The sequence below is a fragment of the Corvus kubaryi genome, unplaced genomic scaffold, assembly GCF_017639235.1.
Source record: "Corvus kubaryi isolate FWS band 111438036 unplaced genomic scaffold, C.kubaryi_AGA036_p1.0 split3-73, whole genome shotgun sequence".
Lineage (NCBI taxonomy): Eukaryota > Metazoa > Chordata > Aves > Passeriformes > Corvidae > Corvus > Corvus kubaryi.
The window spans coordinates 15,058,374-15,075,613 of record NW_024582091.1 but is presented as its reverse complement, the minus strand read 5'-3'; positions in this window follow the sequence as shown (position 1 = coordinate 15,075,613).

Here is a 17,240-nt window from a genome sequence, read left to right as displayed (position 1 = left end):
GTTCCAGTACACAATCACCAGCACAGTAAAATTCTTCCTCATGTTCAGATGAAACTTCCTGTGCATCACTTTCTGCCTGTTGAAGAGCCTGGCTCCATCATCTTGTCACCCCCTTTAGTTGCTTATATATACTGTAATCAGTACCCATCTTCTGAATTTCCAAACCTATGAATTGTATCTTCTTAAAACAAAGAAACCTTTTGGAATATGTGATATCTGTAGCTTGCTCTGACAGACTTGCTGGGGGTTGGTAGGACATCTGGAGATCATCTAGGCCTATGAGTCAGCTACGGTGTTTTGCTCAGGACGTGAGTTGGGTCTTCAGTAACTCCAAGGATGGAGACTCCAGATCCTGTCTGGGAAACCCTGATCACCCTCACTGCAAAAAAAAAAAAAAAAAAAACCGACCAAAAAATTCTCATGTTTAATGGAAGTGTCTATTGTTCCAATTCACGTCCATTTCCTCTTGGCCTGTCACTGGACACCACTGAGAACAATCCCACTCCACCTTCCTTTACTCCCACCATCAGTCTTCATCCACATTGGTAAGAGCACCCTGAGCCTTCTCTAGGCTAAGCAATCACAGATCCCTTAGACAATTCTCATACATCACATGCCCAGGCTCTTCACCATCTTCATGGCTTCTAACTGTCTTCATGGCAACCAGGTGTTGTAAGGAATGACATGGCTTAATTATTCAATCCAGTACTAGGAAACAAGTCTCAGACACCACCAATCCAAAAAGCAACCAGCCCCCTGCAGTACCCCCCCTCTAATGTTACAGTGGATCTTTGCCAGTGCTCTGACACTGTCTTCATCTTTCTTTTTAGGCAGGACCTGGGTCTTAGACAGTACTGTCCCTTTCCAGCAATGGTCATAAAAGCTACAAATACTGTCATCTTCATCTCAAAAATATAGCACTGATGCTTATGCACATTCATGATTGTAATCAGAAATGTGGATAAGCACAGTGGCAAGTCAGGAACTTCCCATCTCCTGCTATTTGCACTGCTGTTGAAAAGGCAAAATGACTCATGCTTTTGCTCATATTTCTGAGCCTTAAAAAAAAAATTAGCATTCAAATTCTCTCTAAAAGGAAGAAGCCTCATGTAGCCAGTACTCTACTTCCAACATATCTCTGCTTTGTCCTTCAAGAAAATATTTTAGAGCTTTTGTACCAAATACCAAAGAAGCCAAACAAAAACAAATCACAGACTAATTTACCAGAATTGTAGCATTTTTCCAAGATGCTAAATTTTGTTTCTAATAGTTCTTATTAGTGAAAATGCAGAATTAATGACTGTTCAGTAATAGCAATGTGGCTGAGATTGCAGCAGAAGAAGCACAATATTCTTGCCTGATGAGATGTGGAACTGCGGATGCACAACTGCAAGTGTAGTAGATAAGAGTGCTACACAATCTTTTTTCCATTCCTCCCGTCATTTAGTTTTCTGACTCTTCATGGTCATCATTACTGTCTCTTCCTCTTAATAGGGACAGCACTGGGAATTTTTAAAATGCAAAGGAATTCAGCTGAGGGAAGAGGAGAGGTAACACAGGCATTCACGTTGTGGCTGACCAGAATGAGGATGGAGCTCCATCTGCAGCAGCTGCCCTCTTATGGCTCGGCAGCTGCGGCGTCAGCCCCAGGTTTAGTGACACAGAGCCAGAAACTGCATTTACAATTAGAGCACAAATTCTGCAGAAATTCATTCTACCAGTCCTTCTCACTTGCCAGATCTTTAGATTTGTGTGTAGTTAGCAGCTGCTTGGGGTTTAACAGACACCTAGAAAGCAACAGCAAAGGAAAGTAAACAACCCTTCTCACTGTAGCTTAGAATTGCAAACAAACAACAACAAAACAACAACAGAAAAACATTCTTGAAAGGAACATTATTACAGAGTGAAAAGCTTTGAATTCCTTCCAGATCTGTGGTGATTCAAACAGAAAGGAAGAGAGGAGCTTTCCTGCACCACTTACGACAATTATGACTATGTTACAAGAATAAATTTGTGTGGTTGCATTTGTATGTTAATAAAAATTATATAAAGAAACAAACTTCTGAATTTTTGTCATTTTTTTCTGTACTACACTCTCAAAAAACTTCTCAGGGTTTCAGATCTACAAACTAGCTGCCCAAGCTGAATTTCCAGTGTTGTTGATACACAATTATACTTACAAATTCAGGGTTCAAAGTTGCCAAAAATTGGTTCTGATTTTCCTTCAAACTCTGTTGAATTCCTCTGTTTGTCATGTTTTAAAAGAAACAATATTTTAGGGGAAAGCATAATTTACCTTTCAACATGAAACTAAATTAGAAGCTAAGACTAAAATGTTCATGAACGCAGAGTGAAGAAGCCACCCCTTCAGGTTAGATGCAAATCTACAGATATAAATAATTAATAAAAAGTGGATTACTCACCCACTGTGTTCATATCCTGTAGCTATTTCACAAGTGATAACTTTAAGATGGAATTAGTACTAAGTTGAGGCTGCAGAAAAGCTATGGGGAAATGGTATGTTGTGCCAGTGGAATAGCTTCTGAGGCACCCTCCTTGCCCACAGTTTGTGTTCTTTTGTCACCTGTGGCAACCTATCTAGGTTGTCCCTGTACAGATCCTCCCATTTGGTCCTTTTGGTAATGCCTTAGAACAGCATTCTTTTTCCTTTGTGTTTTGATCATAGAAAAAATTATTTTGAGTTGTCATATTACACCCTACTTTATGAAGTGTCTTGTTCCTGGAGCAGCTCCTATTTCTGTGAGGAATTGAGGGGGAAAAAATCCTCAGAGGTTTCCAGGTCAATCTTGTAAGCCACACAAGGAGGGAGGGACGGGCAGACTTCATTCCGATAAATTCCAGGTATTGTTTTCTAAATATTGTGTTGGATATGAAGCAGCTTTATTCCAACAAAACTACTCATGAGTCACAGGCATTATATCCTAGTTTATCCTGCAGATTACAGTTCTGTCATAATTTAGCAAAATAACCTGCAGTGCCTGCCAAGCCCAGCATCAGTAAGTAATAAAACAGAAATGTGCTCCATGTCACTGAGATTTGATAAGCTACATCACACAAAGCTTTATCAGAAAGTCATGTTCACCCACTGTAACTGGTAAGCCATGCCAACTGGTGGAAATCATGAGTGTGCCTTACTGCCCAAAGCTCTTCCAGGTTATGTTTGTTTTATTTTGCAGTCCAAGAAACAGGTAAACCTAATTTTGCTTTTACTGCACAGATTTTGCTGTGCTGTGTAGAAGAGCACTTCTGCAGTGGAAGACAAGGCAGTTGTGTCTTTCCATAGACTATTGGAAGGGAAGGAGGAAGCCTAAGTTCCATTCTGCCTTCTGAAATCAGGCTCAAAAGTGCTCACAGACCCCTGCACTGAAATTCAGTTGTCCTGAAGCTGTCTGTGAGGAACTGGCTGCTCTGAGACTGGAGGAAAGGAAATGTTTCACTGCAAGTATTCCCAGGCCTCCTAGCAAGGGCAGCTGTCTCTGCAGCTCATCTGTTTTGTTTTCACAGATCCATATCCTTCTCTAGGCAGGAACGACCTGCCAAGCATATTAATACTGGTGTGCCTTGCAGGTATTGATGCAGATGTTTAGGTTATGATAGGCTTTACTGCACCTACTGCCCTGCTCAGTCCGTGTTCTCCTTCTTGTAGCTCAAATCATAGCTCTGATGGGCCTGTGAGTGGGCCATTCTTTCCTGCAGGGGATAAATGGGATAAATGGGATGTGTGTGCTCAGACAGCTGGAGACCACAAAAGCGGGACATCAATATGATTCCGCATTCCCTTAGATACGAGAGAGAGGACATTCAGATATTCATTCTCTGGTCCTGTACAAAGGCTGTCATCTTACGCTGAACCCTTAGGGCAGGCTGTGTCCAGTCTAGCCTCCAACTTGTAGTATTTTCCTTCCTGCTGTCTCCTCCATAGTAGGGGGGGATACTGGCAGTGGGGATCACCCTCTGCCAGAAGTGTGCTTGCTTGCAGAAGATTTACAGTCACATAAATCACTGCTGTAGAGAGGATCTTGATCAACCAGGTCTACACCTCTTGAGAAATCATGTTGTTAAAGTACCAGGCAACACACCATAAAAAATTATTGCACTACCTTCTTGGGGGCATTGTTTGCTGTGAGCCAATTTCTTCTATCAGATAAACCAGGAGAAACTAACATAATCAGACAGGCAAACTAATGTGCACACAGTCCTTCTTCTGGTCTAAAGGAGAAGCTACATCCTCAAAGCCAAGTGCAATTTGAATGAGATTGTAACTTTTTATGTTAACCTGTTAAATGGTTTGAAGGAATATGTGATTGCAACCTGTAAAGCAGAGGTTGGTATTAGAGAGACATATAGCTGTAAGACTGGTAGCTCCAACAAAAAAGAGAGAGAAGTCATTTACTCCTTACAGAGTAGATTTGTAAGGGATAAATCAAGGATGTGAAGTAGGCAGAAGCAGTATGTGCTACAAAACCCAACAATTTTTTTCAGTCTGTGGTTTTCAGTATGCAGTACAGTTACCGACTATGCTTGCCAGACTCTTCTGGTTAAGGTAAACAACTTGAGGGTCATGAGAGAGGTTAAAGGAGCATTTTCTCTGAAAATGCTGACAATATGACTGTAAGGAGGTGTTTGCTCTGTGGTACTGCACAGCAGCAGTTTGGTTTCTTCAAAATTCCTAGATCAACATATCCACTTCTACAAAAAACAGCTACAGTCCAACATATCAAGTTCAGATACTTGTAATGACAACATTCATTTAAGAAGGATGCTCCTTCTTAAAACATCATGGGTTTGGGGGGCCCCTTAAATACACCTTACTATGTTATAGAAACAAACCCAGGTTTATAAAACATGCACAGTTGTCACAGAGCACTGCTGAGTGTATGGAAGAAATGCACACTCAAGAGTGACCTGCCCTCTAGAGAGAAAGAAAAGATCCTTGGTGGGAAAGAATTGCCTCTTTTCTTCAAGGTGGTCAGCAGAGACTCCTAAAATTTTAACAGCTTCCATTTTTATTAGGCACTTTAAATACTAAACACCACTTTAAAACTCAGCTCTCATTTAACTTCCAATTAAAATTTTGCTCTTTAAAGGGTTTGCTGTTTTAAAAAATCCGTTTTGGATCCACAGTTTGTATAAAACCACAGCTCCCTGAAGTCTGCATGAAAAATACTGGTTTTTAGCCATCTTCAGCTTTGAAAAGTTTCCTTTGATAAAGCAAGATATTCTTGCACTCTGATCAAGTTTATTAGCCTCTAATCTTTGAAAGTCATATTTCTTCAAAGAAATAAGCTTTCCTCTTGGACTAGGATAGAGCTCAGAAATAGCTATTAATATTTAAGTATATGCTATTTGTATAGTGAAATACCTTTCATCTGGAGGTCTCAAGACTTTAGGCCAGCTTCAGTTCTGACTCTTGAGTTCAACAGAGTTATTTAAGCTGCCTCCTGTGTCAGAGAAAAGGCCACAGGCTCCTTTATTTTCTGCATGATCAGATTTAAAGTGCTCCAGAGGCCAAATAATCTCAGCGGCTGGAGAGCATGGAGAACAAGGATGATCGATACAGGAATCCTTCTGGCCAGCACGAGGACAGGAGGTCAGAACTTTTCACCAGCAACTAGGTGAGGTGTATTCATTCCTGCACCTTTGAATGAGGCTGCCCCCATCACAAAGGGCTTGCTAGTAAATTGAAAAGGCTGAACTTGCTGACCTGCAGGCCTTCCTTCCCTGAGGGTCTGGCAGTTGCACTTTCCAACAGTTCAAAGATTATTTCATAGTGTGGAAAAGTTTTTCTCTACAGCATTGAAAACCTTGATAGGTAGCATGCAGCCTTTCTTCAGTGAAAGACTCTTGTGTGAGAGGCTGTGTGAGTGTGGAATTTTTAAGTCTGTTCTCAATAAGGAATTTTTGTATCCATCCACAGTCTTTCTTAGGCAGAGAAAAACCACCTCTTTTCAGCTCACTCAGGTCAAAATCTCAGTCCAACGACTCTGCCAGGCCTAATCCAAACCACACTATTTCCAAGTCTGCATGGTTCCTGAAATCCCCATTGGCCACTTGTTCTCAAATGGAACTCAGTGGGACAGAAAAGGGAAGGGCAGAGGTGAGTGCCACCAGCTTCAAGCACCATTCAGCCCTCTGCGTACTCTGGGCAAACACATGGCACACCCATTCACCAAAAAGAGCAAAAAAACCTGCTACAAGAACATGCTATAGTTAAGAATGGTTTAGAAAGCTCAGCTAAAATGAGACCACCAGGTATGTTTAAACTGACAAACATTAATTGCCCTTCAGTGACAATTGCCTGTTATGCTAGTTCTCTTGTTAGGGTGGTGTTTGAGAATGAAGTTCTAAAAGCTCAGTAATATAAATAACAGGCAGCTTTATGCAATCATACTATATACCTCATAATGGAACTACCAGGCCTTGTCTGTACAGATCCAAACAAGATAAGATTTTAGTATTTAAAAAGAACATAACAGTCATAAATTGGCATCAGCTTGATATGGATACAAATGTGAAACAATTCACAGTACTGGTTTTATGATCAGTGTGAGTGGAAGTGATATGCCTGAAGCCTCCTCATGAGAGACACAATTAATGCTGAGGTGCTTCTCTCCAGCAAGGGCGGATTATTAACTTCTTGCTGCTTTTCCATGTCTTCAAGATCAATTTTTGGATTACATGGGATGGAATGAAAATGAAACTTTTAATATCCATGTATCTTTCTTGTAACTCAAGTTCCTAGTAAGCAAGTTATCATATATTTTGGTAAGTCCATTATGATAATGAAAAGGGCCCAATGTCCTCTGAGCTTGTAGGATACAACAGTCTTCATATCTAATTTAGAAGTTTTTTATAATGAGGGTGGTAAAACCCTGGAAAATTTCAAGGCCAGTTTGGATCTGAGCAACTTGATCTAGTTGAAGATGTCCCTGCTTACTGCATGGGGGCTGGACTAGAGAGCATTTAAAGGTCATTTCCAACCCAGACTGTTCTACATTTCTATGATTTTAAGATCCAGAAAAAAACCCTTGATATACAAGAGAGCTAAGGATCTCCAGATGAAGTTGAAGAACTTCAGTTCTTAATTTCCCTTTTTTTTTCTTTAACATAGCCCTTGGCAGTGGCTCCAGATATTGAAGTTACATAGTAGGAAGCAGAGTACAAGTCTACATAATGGGGGCAGCCCTGTCCTGAGGCATGTAGAGGTTAAATGGAAGTGAGGGATGTTACAGCAAGATGCCCAAAAGGAGATTTGAGAAACACAAAGCATAAAAATATAGTCACACATTGTGTCCAGGGAAGACACCCCAGCTATCTGTCCCAAGGGGGAAATATAAAAATGCACTAGAAAGCTTGTTCCCAACTCTTACCTTTGTGACTGTGATTAAATCCTCCATCATAAGCAGTGAGAAAGTAAACTCTGGTGAATTGTTGATGGAGTATCCTGTAACTGTGCTACATTGATTGGTTTCAAATATTTCTCTGACTTTCCAGGAGGATAAAGAAAATAACCAGCAAGTCAGTTATAGGAATAAAATATAATTGAACTTAATTTTCTTACCATCTTCACAGAAGCAAAAAGGACACTAAAGCAAGGTATGTTGGGAGAACATAAGGCTGGAGATACCAGCACAATCTCATGGTTTAAAACACCTCTCTCAGATTTTCAAAAACTTACATTTGGTATCAGAAAAGAAACAAATGTGGTGGCTGAACTAGTCACAGTGCTACTAGCTAGTACTGAAACTTGCAGGACTGGTGGCTCAAGCTGCTTCTTTGCTGAGAAGCTGACTCAAAGGTTTCCAATGTTGATGGATAGCAATAGGAAGAATTTATGTCCTGAAAACTACTCATAAGCAAAATACTGGACAACAGCCAAGGAAGATGGAGAAAATATTGCCAAAGCTGGGAAATAAAATGTGTACTAAGTATTAAACTGTAGGAGAGTGAAGGGAGCTAGGGAGTCAGACAATAAACAAGTGACAACTAGAGCCCTAAATTAATTTAATCAGACAGTAAAAATCATAACAAATTTTGAAGAAGAGTGAAAGGAAAATGCCAAGAGGCTGAAAATTAAATAAAGGTACAGAGAAAGCACAATGGATTTAAATTGCTTTAATTTAAAAATGAAACCATAGGAGGAACATTTATCACTGTAAGGGGAAAAAGAGACAAAGAGTGCTCTATCATCCTCCATTCGGCTTCAATTTGGGCAAGTCAGCTTCAAAGCATGGGAGAAAGCTTCTTGCAGCCACAGTCTGTATGGTTATTTGAGCCTGATAGCAAGCTTTTCTGTGACAACCTCCCACTGCCACAGTACTGGAGTAGATGGTGTGGAGCCACTGCAGAGATTTGAAGGGTCTTGCCCAAGCAGTCCATGACTAAGCCAGGAACCGAAAGCAGATGGTGCTTGAAAAACCATGAGCCAGAAGCAGCTGGTACTTGAGATCATTCTTTCTTGCTCATGCATGAGTCTGGCCTACATATTGGCATGGCTAGACTGGTAATCCCCAAGCACCACTAGAAGACAACCAGGGCTTTGTAAGTCATTGTTTACAGCAGTGGAGAAGACCCAGACTCCTGCATATGTTCCCAGATCCTCACGCCTGTGTATCTTCAGAAGCTCTCTGGCTTTAACCAAACACAGTTTATTACTGTATTCACTGTTAAGATCCATCCTATAAGAGTTGCTTGGCTTCAGTGGCTTCAGAGACCTGCCATATATAAATATGCTATTACTATTCCAACCAAGGCTTCAGAAACTCACACGACTTGACTGGAAGTGGAGCTGTCTTCTCAGTGCAGCAATGTTGTGTTATGGGTTAGCTGGGCAGGCAACTGACCACCACATAACTGCTCACTTGCATCCCCCTCCAATCAACAGTGGAGCAGGGGAGGAGGAAAGGAAGAGCAAAAGCAAGATAAAAGTTGTTTAATAAGAAAAGGAGAAGTGGAAGAAGAGAGAAAGAAAACAAATTGAACCAAACCAAAACAATCACTCACCGCCTCCCACAAGTGGACTGATGCCCAGCCATGAGCAAAAAAAGGATGGCTCATTTCCCTAAACACCCTCCTGTCTATTTTGTTGCTGAACATGACATTATATGGCATGGAATATCCTTTTGCTTAGTTCGTGACATCTGCCTGATTGTCCCCTCCCCACGCCCAATCTATTCCCCGTTGAGGGTGGACATGAAGAGTGAGAAACCAAGGCCTTGCTGCTGTGCAGACACTGTTCATCTATAGCTAAAACATCAGCATGTTATCACCACTCTTTGGCCACAAACCCAAGGAAAGCACCATATGAGCTGCCATGAAGAAAATAAAGTGCATTCCAGCCAGGATCAGTACAGGGGAAAGTGGAGGGGAAGATGGGAATCATTGCCTAGTGGAAACGTGTCTGTCTGCAATTAAGTGACACATCCACTGTAGGAGCCCTTTCCTGTCCTTCTCCCCCTGACTATAAGCAGGAGTGAGCTGAACAGCCTACACTTGATTTCTGGGTAGTCAAGGAAGGTGAATCATGCATCTCACTTTTCTGTCACCCCCATTACATGTAAAGGTAGAACACCTTCCTGTTAATGCTTTTGTTTGAAGGCGAGCAACAGCGGCAATTACTGAAAAAACAAATGCGTGGAGTGGAAGGAAATTTCCTACAGCATGCTTGGTGAGGATTGCCCCAGTTTTGAGACACTCATAATCAGAAGATGAAAGAAATATTCAGGCTCACACATCATGTGATAGCAAGCAAAGTACATTGCTATGCAACTCCTGAAGAAGTGTTTAAGTTCAAATCTTACCCTCCCAAAAGGGGAGAGTAATATCAGGTTTACTTCTAGATGAGCCCTGCTGTTATGGATGTCATAACTTAAAAAGGAACATGGTATGTTGCACAGCTTACAATTTTCCCATGCCCACCTCAGGCTTTTCAGTTACTAGAACAATACACAAAGATTTTCTATCCAGTTTAACAGCAAACTGCATTTGTCCACGTTTGATTGCTGAATATGATCACTTATCAACCAACTTAATGGACAGTGTTTGGGTACTGCTTAACATATGAAGAATGTCAGATTCATAAGTGTCAGAAATAACTACAGGGTACAGCCCACAGCAAAAAAGAAAAGTCTTGATGGGGGTGTGGATCTAGATGATCTTTAAGGTTGCTTCCAACCCAAACCATTCTATGATTCTATACAAAACCAGCTGATAAAAAGCTGTGTCTTGGCACATTTTCACTTCTTCAGCCTTTTTTTGCACACATCCCATCTTCTGTCCAGACTGGTCTGTTCTGTACTTACCCTTTTCACTCTGGATAAGATTGTTAAGATTACAGCTAGGAAGGGAACACGGAAATCAGAGTAATTAGCAGTAAGTCCTGGAAAAATCATGACAGCTGAGGATCTGTGGCAAGCTAAGGTTCACCTTGTCACTGAAGGCTCACTGAGAAACAGACTGACAGAACAGTGAGCTCCAGGTCAGGAAGACTCAATAAAGACACTTCAAGTATTCCACACTACAGGACAGTGATCACTTTGGAAAAAAATATCTTGTTTCTAAAGAGGACAGAAAAAGATAGCTAAAAGGTAGCTGCTTGATGATGCCACTCTTCAGTGCCAGCCTACCAGAGTACGGTTTAAAAGAGTATCATGCTGCATGGGAGATAAAATAACAATTGAAATATCAAGCTGGTGGGTTTTTTAACAGAACTAATGGCAATACCAGCCAAGTAGTTTGTTTTACCAGATATTTCAGAAAGTGACTTGCACAGACAGGATAGGTCCATAGTGTCAGGATAACTCTGATGGTAGGCTGTAGAAGCAAAGGACAGCGTAAACAAGTCTTGACACATTTGCTCTGTTGTGTAAAGTACCTTACCAAGAGTGAGAAGCACAAGAGACAGAGGGAGTAATTGGAATAAATAAAAGATGGCTTGCCAGGAAATGTAGTCATTAGGCAAAATAAAGATGTTTTGGATCCTTGCAGAGACAAAGAGGCCAATGACCAGGAAGGTAGGACAAACAAGAAGCTCAACACAGACTTCCAGGTCCTTTGAACAGATCAGAATTTCTTGTCAGTGGCGATAAAATAATACATCCATGAATATGTCTGAAGGGAAGATGGGACATATTTTGTAAATAAGTCTTCTATCTGTCAGCCTAAACATGCCTCACCAGCAGCACTGGCTGCCAATGATCCAGGAGAACATGGTTTACTCTCATCTCAGAGTACTAGCAGAGACTCTTCTTTAGAAGATGATGTGCACAGAGACCTTTCTCTGCAAATTCAATGTATACATTCAGATCCCTGCACTTACCTAACACAAAAGCTGAAACAAAGGCCCCACACCCACATCTCCCTGGGGTTCACACAGACAAGCCTTGCAGTGCTCCTTGGGATGAGACACGTCACCTGCCACCAATGGACTGAATTTCTTTTAAGAATCTTGCTCTTTATAAATAATGGGAATCCTTGTAATAATTAGTTCCTTTTCTTCCATGGGTTAAAGGATTTAAATTATGCAATTCTGACAGTGACTGTGGTAATTATACCCCTGCAACTACATAACAGATTATTTTCACAGATGAGGTAGATTTTATTAAAAAACAGTTTCAGGTTTTGTTTTCAACAGCAATCTAGACTTGAAAAAACCACCATGTTTACAGAAGAATCAGGGGAAACCCGAAACAAATTAGCACTTTGATTAAATTCTGTCTGGGCCAAACATATTTTTTGCCCAATGTGAAGCAAGGAAGGAGAAGATATTTACTGCTTATGTTCATCAGAAGGGTCCCCTGCAAGCCCTGCAAAATTACAGCAGGAGAATGTGCATTCAGGGCCTGACCTTGGGCTCACTGAAACCAAAGAAAAAAAGGTAACACTTTGCACCTTGGCATCACCCCTAGATTTCTGCAGGCACATTACAGAATTTCATGCTGGTTTAATTTTCTAACACTTCTTTAGCCATCACATTCCCATCTCTAAGCACCCTTGTGAACATGTCAGTAAAATAACACCCACTGGTCAAAACATTTACATTTAGCTCCTCTGTTTTCCCTGGTTATTTATCTTGGCATTTTTTCAAGAAATGCTCTGAGGCACTCTGAAATTGCTGGTTGTGTCAAGTTCATGTTCTCCTCAACACCTGTGTTTCTCTGTTATGCTGCCATTTCTTCTCTTCAGTGAAGGCTGAGGTGAGAAAGAGAGAAGGAATAAAGTGTTTGCTGCCTTTCACCTCCACCAACACATGAAATCATCCCAAGCTAGTAATAAGACAGCAGGCACTATTTTCAAGTCCACATTTTCATAAGTGACAGATACTGAAGAGCCCAGGTCAACTTTAGAAAACAAACTGCAGTTCTCATTGTTGCTTCATTCCAGTTTTAACTACCACCCAGGCTAGGCAGTACATTCAGTCCCAGCACAGACATCTATATGGTCAATTGTGTGCTAAAACAGGCACTATCACAGGATCAGTCAGAAGTGGGGTTTTTTTCTGTGCCTAGGAGCTCACATTCTAGTTGCTGGTGACAAAACTACTGCTGAAACTATTTTCAGCACTTTGCAACACAAACCTAGGTTGGAAAGAAGAGTTCACTCACTAGACCTTATGATCAGGAGCATCTTTTAGTTCCAAGGGGAAGGATGAACAGTGGACATAGAAGCAGGCTAAGCCCATTGTACCTCAGTTTGCTTTTCCAAGGGTCTGATGCCAAAGCATCTGCCGAGGTACATAACACATAGATTGCATCCATATTTGGCCAGGCCCATCCCTTGCTGAAACAGTGTCAAAGAAGCATGGGCCAGACATACCTTCCATCATACACAGCAACGAGTACAACAGATGCTCTACACAAGTACTGAGAAACGTTTGCTTCCAGCAGAAACAGCACAGGCAGCTTTGCTGAGCAACAGCATTACCTGTCTCATTTGGGGTAACGGGAGCAGTCTTTAACAAGCCTCAGAGAAGGACCTTCTCTACAACAGGGCTTTGAGGATGCTCTTCCCAAGAGATCACCCATCTTCCTTTTACTAAAACCTTTGACTTGCGCTTGGTTTGAGAGCTGTTTGTGCCAGTTCACTGACAGGGTGCAGGTCCCACCCTGCAGGACTAGGGGCATAGAAATAGACCAAGCCAGTTGTTCCCTGCATGCTTTTTACATTGTTGGCTTCCTGGCAAAGCTCCTCAGAAATTGCTGGGCAAGGGATGGCCAGAAGTTTTTCATTTTGTGGAAACAATTAGACAATTTGATGAGAGAAATATGAGAAGACTGAAGCATCTTCACTATACCAAATTTTCAACCTAGATTAAAATCTGAGATGAGAGCAGTCTGTCAGGATGGAGGATGAAAGACGAATGTCCCACTGATGCTGTACCCTCACAAAAGACCAGCAAGGTCAGGAAACCCCATCAGAGCGGGAGTGACCCTGCTTCCTAAAGCCAACATGCATTGAGCTGAATGTGCATAGAACCCCAACCTACACAAGGGGTGTTTGCAGTTGCTGGATCAGTCACCTCCAATGTCTAACAGAAAAGAAGTAATCCTTGTGCCTGAATGATGGATTTATCCTGCTCTCCTGTCAAGCAGCACACATTAAGAGATACTTCCAGATAACCCCACTTCTCGGGGTCATGATCTGTCAGCAACTTTTTCAAGTGTTCAGGTTGTGTGAGCATCCCAATACTCAATTCATAAGCATTGCTCCCATGCTTAGAATTTGATTAAGAGCTTTACCAAGAGGAAATCCCACTGCATTAAAAAATGTATATAACCATCATTTATTAAGTATTTTTTTCATACTTATATCATTATTATTTACTGAGTAAAATTCCACTATCTTTGGGTCTCACTGTACACAGCCTAACAGGATACAAATTCTGAATTTGCCTCGCACTCATTCTCCCTTGAGTACATAAAATTTATTTGTAAAGAGTGCCACGATACCAGTCTATTTGAAAGGGGAAATAAAAGCAAACATGCTTTCACTTAGGAAGCTGTTTGGACTGCCAAAACTGCTTCCTGCCATTAAAAATAGAACTGTGCATGGAATACAAACAAAAATTGCATCCTGTGCCTTTTTCTGTGGAATTTATTCACCTGAGACATACTCTGGTGTTGTTATTTTCCTGTTTTATTAAATATGACATTTTTCTGTTGGCTTTATTCCCCGTGAATGGAATCTGAACTAAGTGTTGTTCCAAACCACCCATGGCATGGTCCATCAGTCCAGCTAACTTCTCTCTTATGCTGAGCAACATTTTCATTGCTATGGTAACTATACAGTTGTTATAGGACTAGGGTAGCAAATCAGTTTAGGTAATTATTTCTCAATTCCTCAGATCCAAGGGAACTCCTGCTTATTCTGCTATATCTACGTATGTTTTGGGGAGCACAGATATTCACTGATTACAGAACCTCTTTATAGCCACATCTGCAAATGGAAAAAACCACTCCTGCCACTGTCAAGAAGACCACACTTCATGCTGTCAAAGGGTTCTCAGCCATTTGCAGAGACGCAAGGTTATGTGCATTTTCCATGTTCATGCCATAAGATAGTTTTCAGAGTTGGACTAGAGAAACTAATACAGATAATCAAAGCCAGGCACCTGAAAGAAAAAAAGTTCTGGTGCTTTCAGCTTGTGTGTCAGATCAGGACACCTCAGTGCCTTGCCCTAAGACATTGTTTGGCTTTTTAATAGATTAAACTGTTCCAGCACAATCTAAGCTGTCCATCAGTCTCAGTTTATGGCTTCTGGTGTAACAACTATGGTTCAAAGGTACCACAAAACCAACCACTATGATGCAGCACAGCCAGACCAGGAGCATTAAATCTGCTGCACGATTTTGCTGGAGGATTTATTTTAATCATTTATAATAATTTTTAATCATTTATAATTTTTTAATCATCCTTAGCTTGCAGAATATAAATTCAATTTATTTTTCTGCTGCCTGAAAGAATATACAAAAGTATAATTTCTAGTTGAAACAAACTAAGCAGTTATGCACAGGATTCATGAGTTTTCTTGGCTTCTGGCAAAGGATGAAAAAGGAAAGGAGCTGCACTCAATTTTTCTTTGTAGACGTTTTGAAGTAGTCATTTCAATAATCAGTAGTCATACTAATAATCAAACTAATAAAAGTTTGGCCATTACTTGCAAGTTTTGTTGCCAGATCTTTATTTGCTATTAATGTTTTACAAACTATTTTCCAAAGCAATTATTTGCTGGGCTGGGAGAAGCTCTTTTGTAGCTATAGATACATCGACATTTTATTACTAAATTATTCTTATTTTACTAAGAGAATGCCAGGGAGTGCTACACAGATTTAAATGCTCACCGAGATAAGGAACACCTTAGCACAAGGCCTTATCAAGAGAGATTGGCAAATGTCTCCCTTACATATGCAAGACACCATTTTCTTATGTCCCTCAACATATGCTAAAGGAGTGTGTTGAGGTTTTCTAATCTTAACAAGATGTGTTTTGCTGGGAGACGCTATTTCTCGTCTTAGACAAACTGAAATAAGAAAAAAAAAAGGAGGGCACACAAACAGCAAGAAGAGACTTCCAGCTGAAATTTGAGATGGTTGATCTGAACTTGATTCTCTTCCTCAGTTACTCAGCTTAAGGGGAAAGGAAAGAGAGCAGCACGGAGCAGAGGAGAGTGCTCCTGAGGAGAATGGTGAGCACAGTGTTAGGCACAGGGGACAGAGACACACACACACCAGTCATGAGTGCTGTGGAGTATATAAAGTATATAGGTTCATGCATATGAGGTGGTTTGAGACCTTAAATTGGAGGGAGTAGGGTAGAGAGACATTTTGAGACAACAGCATTGAATAAGGCAAGCTAAGCTAGAGATTAGTTGCACTGGACAAACTGATGTATAAACAAGTCTGAAAAATAATACACCAAACATCCTGTATAAGCAGAAGCTGGTGTATTATCAGTGTAGAATTCCCTCCCTTGCCCTTACTCCCTGACCATCTGTGCTTCTGCAGGACACCATTGCAAAGGCCTGATCGAAGGTCTCTTGAGTGGAGTTTTTGAGAGGCTATGTCTCAAATATAAACAGAGCCTAGGAGATGAGTTCAAAAGGTAACCAAAGCCTCATAGGTTCACATTTAAAACAACTGATTTATTTATTTATTTATTTATTTAAATATGAATAAAATATCTGATAAGGCTTTGGTAGCCATTTGCATCATCAACTTAGAGAAATGCAAGAACAAGCTGACTCTAATTAGGGGAAGACCAAAATTGTATAACTGAATATCCACTCAGGCCTATGGTGCACCAAACTCCTGCTCTCCAAAATGGCTCTCTGCAGGAGCTGGAACACTCCCCATGTTCTCCAGTATGCACCAGTCCACAGCCTCCAAGGTGTGCGAGACAAGCCCTTCAGCCTCTACTTCTCTTCAGTAGAGGCATGGTGAGGTGCAAGGTTTGCAAAAACGCTTGGCAGGGTCCATCTGTACTGTACTCACAAAGCCCAAAGCTAGGGGAGTACCAGCCCTATGGTAGCCATCTCTCTCACACTGGGAGCCTGAACAGACACAATGCAGCCTATGCCAAGCTGCGTGGTTCCAGGATGCCAGCTTGGGAGGGCTGGTCAAGTCCCTGACTTTTCTAAGAAGAGGACATAGCAGTAACTCAGCATGTAAACATTGCTGGCAAGTTTCCTAAAGTTCATGAAAATACGGAAGGGAAGATATTAAGTCATTAAAATTGCGTCACTTATTTTGAAATATGCAGAGGAATCTCTGCATATAAGTATTATTTATCCAGACCATTTCTTATTTAAGATTTCCCTATTCAGTATTCTTTATAGAAAAATAATTGCACAGAAATTTCTGCACCAAGAAAGAATAATGTTCATTTGACTAGTGTACTGAATTTCAGTTAATTTATTTTTCCAGAGAGGAATGATGCAGAGTCTTGAAGTGACAATAGATGGATTTAAGATGGTTATTTAAACACATTTTTAGACTTAAAACATGCTGCCATAAAGAATCTACTCTGCTTTTATTTATTCATCTTGTTGAATGGCTACAGGGTGGCAGCAGGTGAAGATGACCTTACTTAAAACTCACATAGTGTTATTTAGGAGCAAACTCCACTGCTCCAAACAGAATGAGCTACCAGAGGCACTGGATGCACTTTTTAACAGTGACTCAGCCTGCTGTGGAGGTAGGAGATAGCTCTTCCTTAAGAGACAC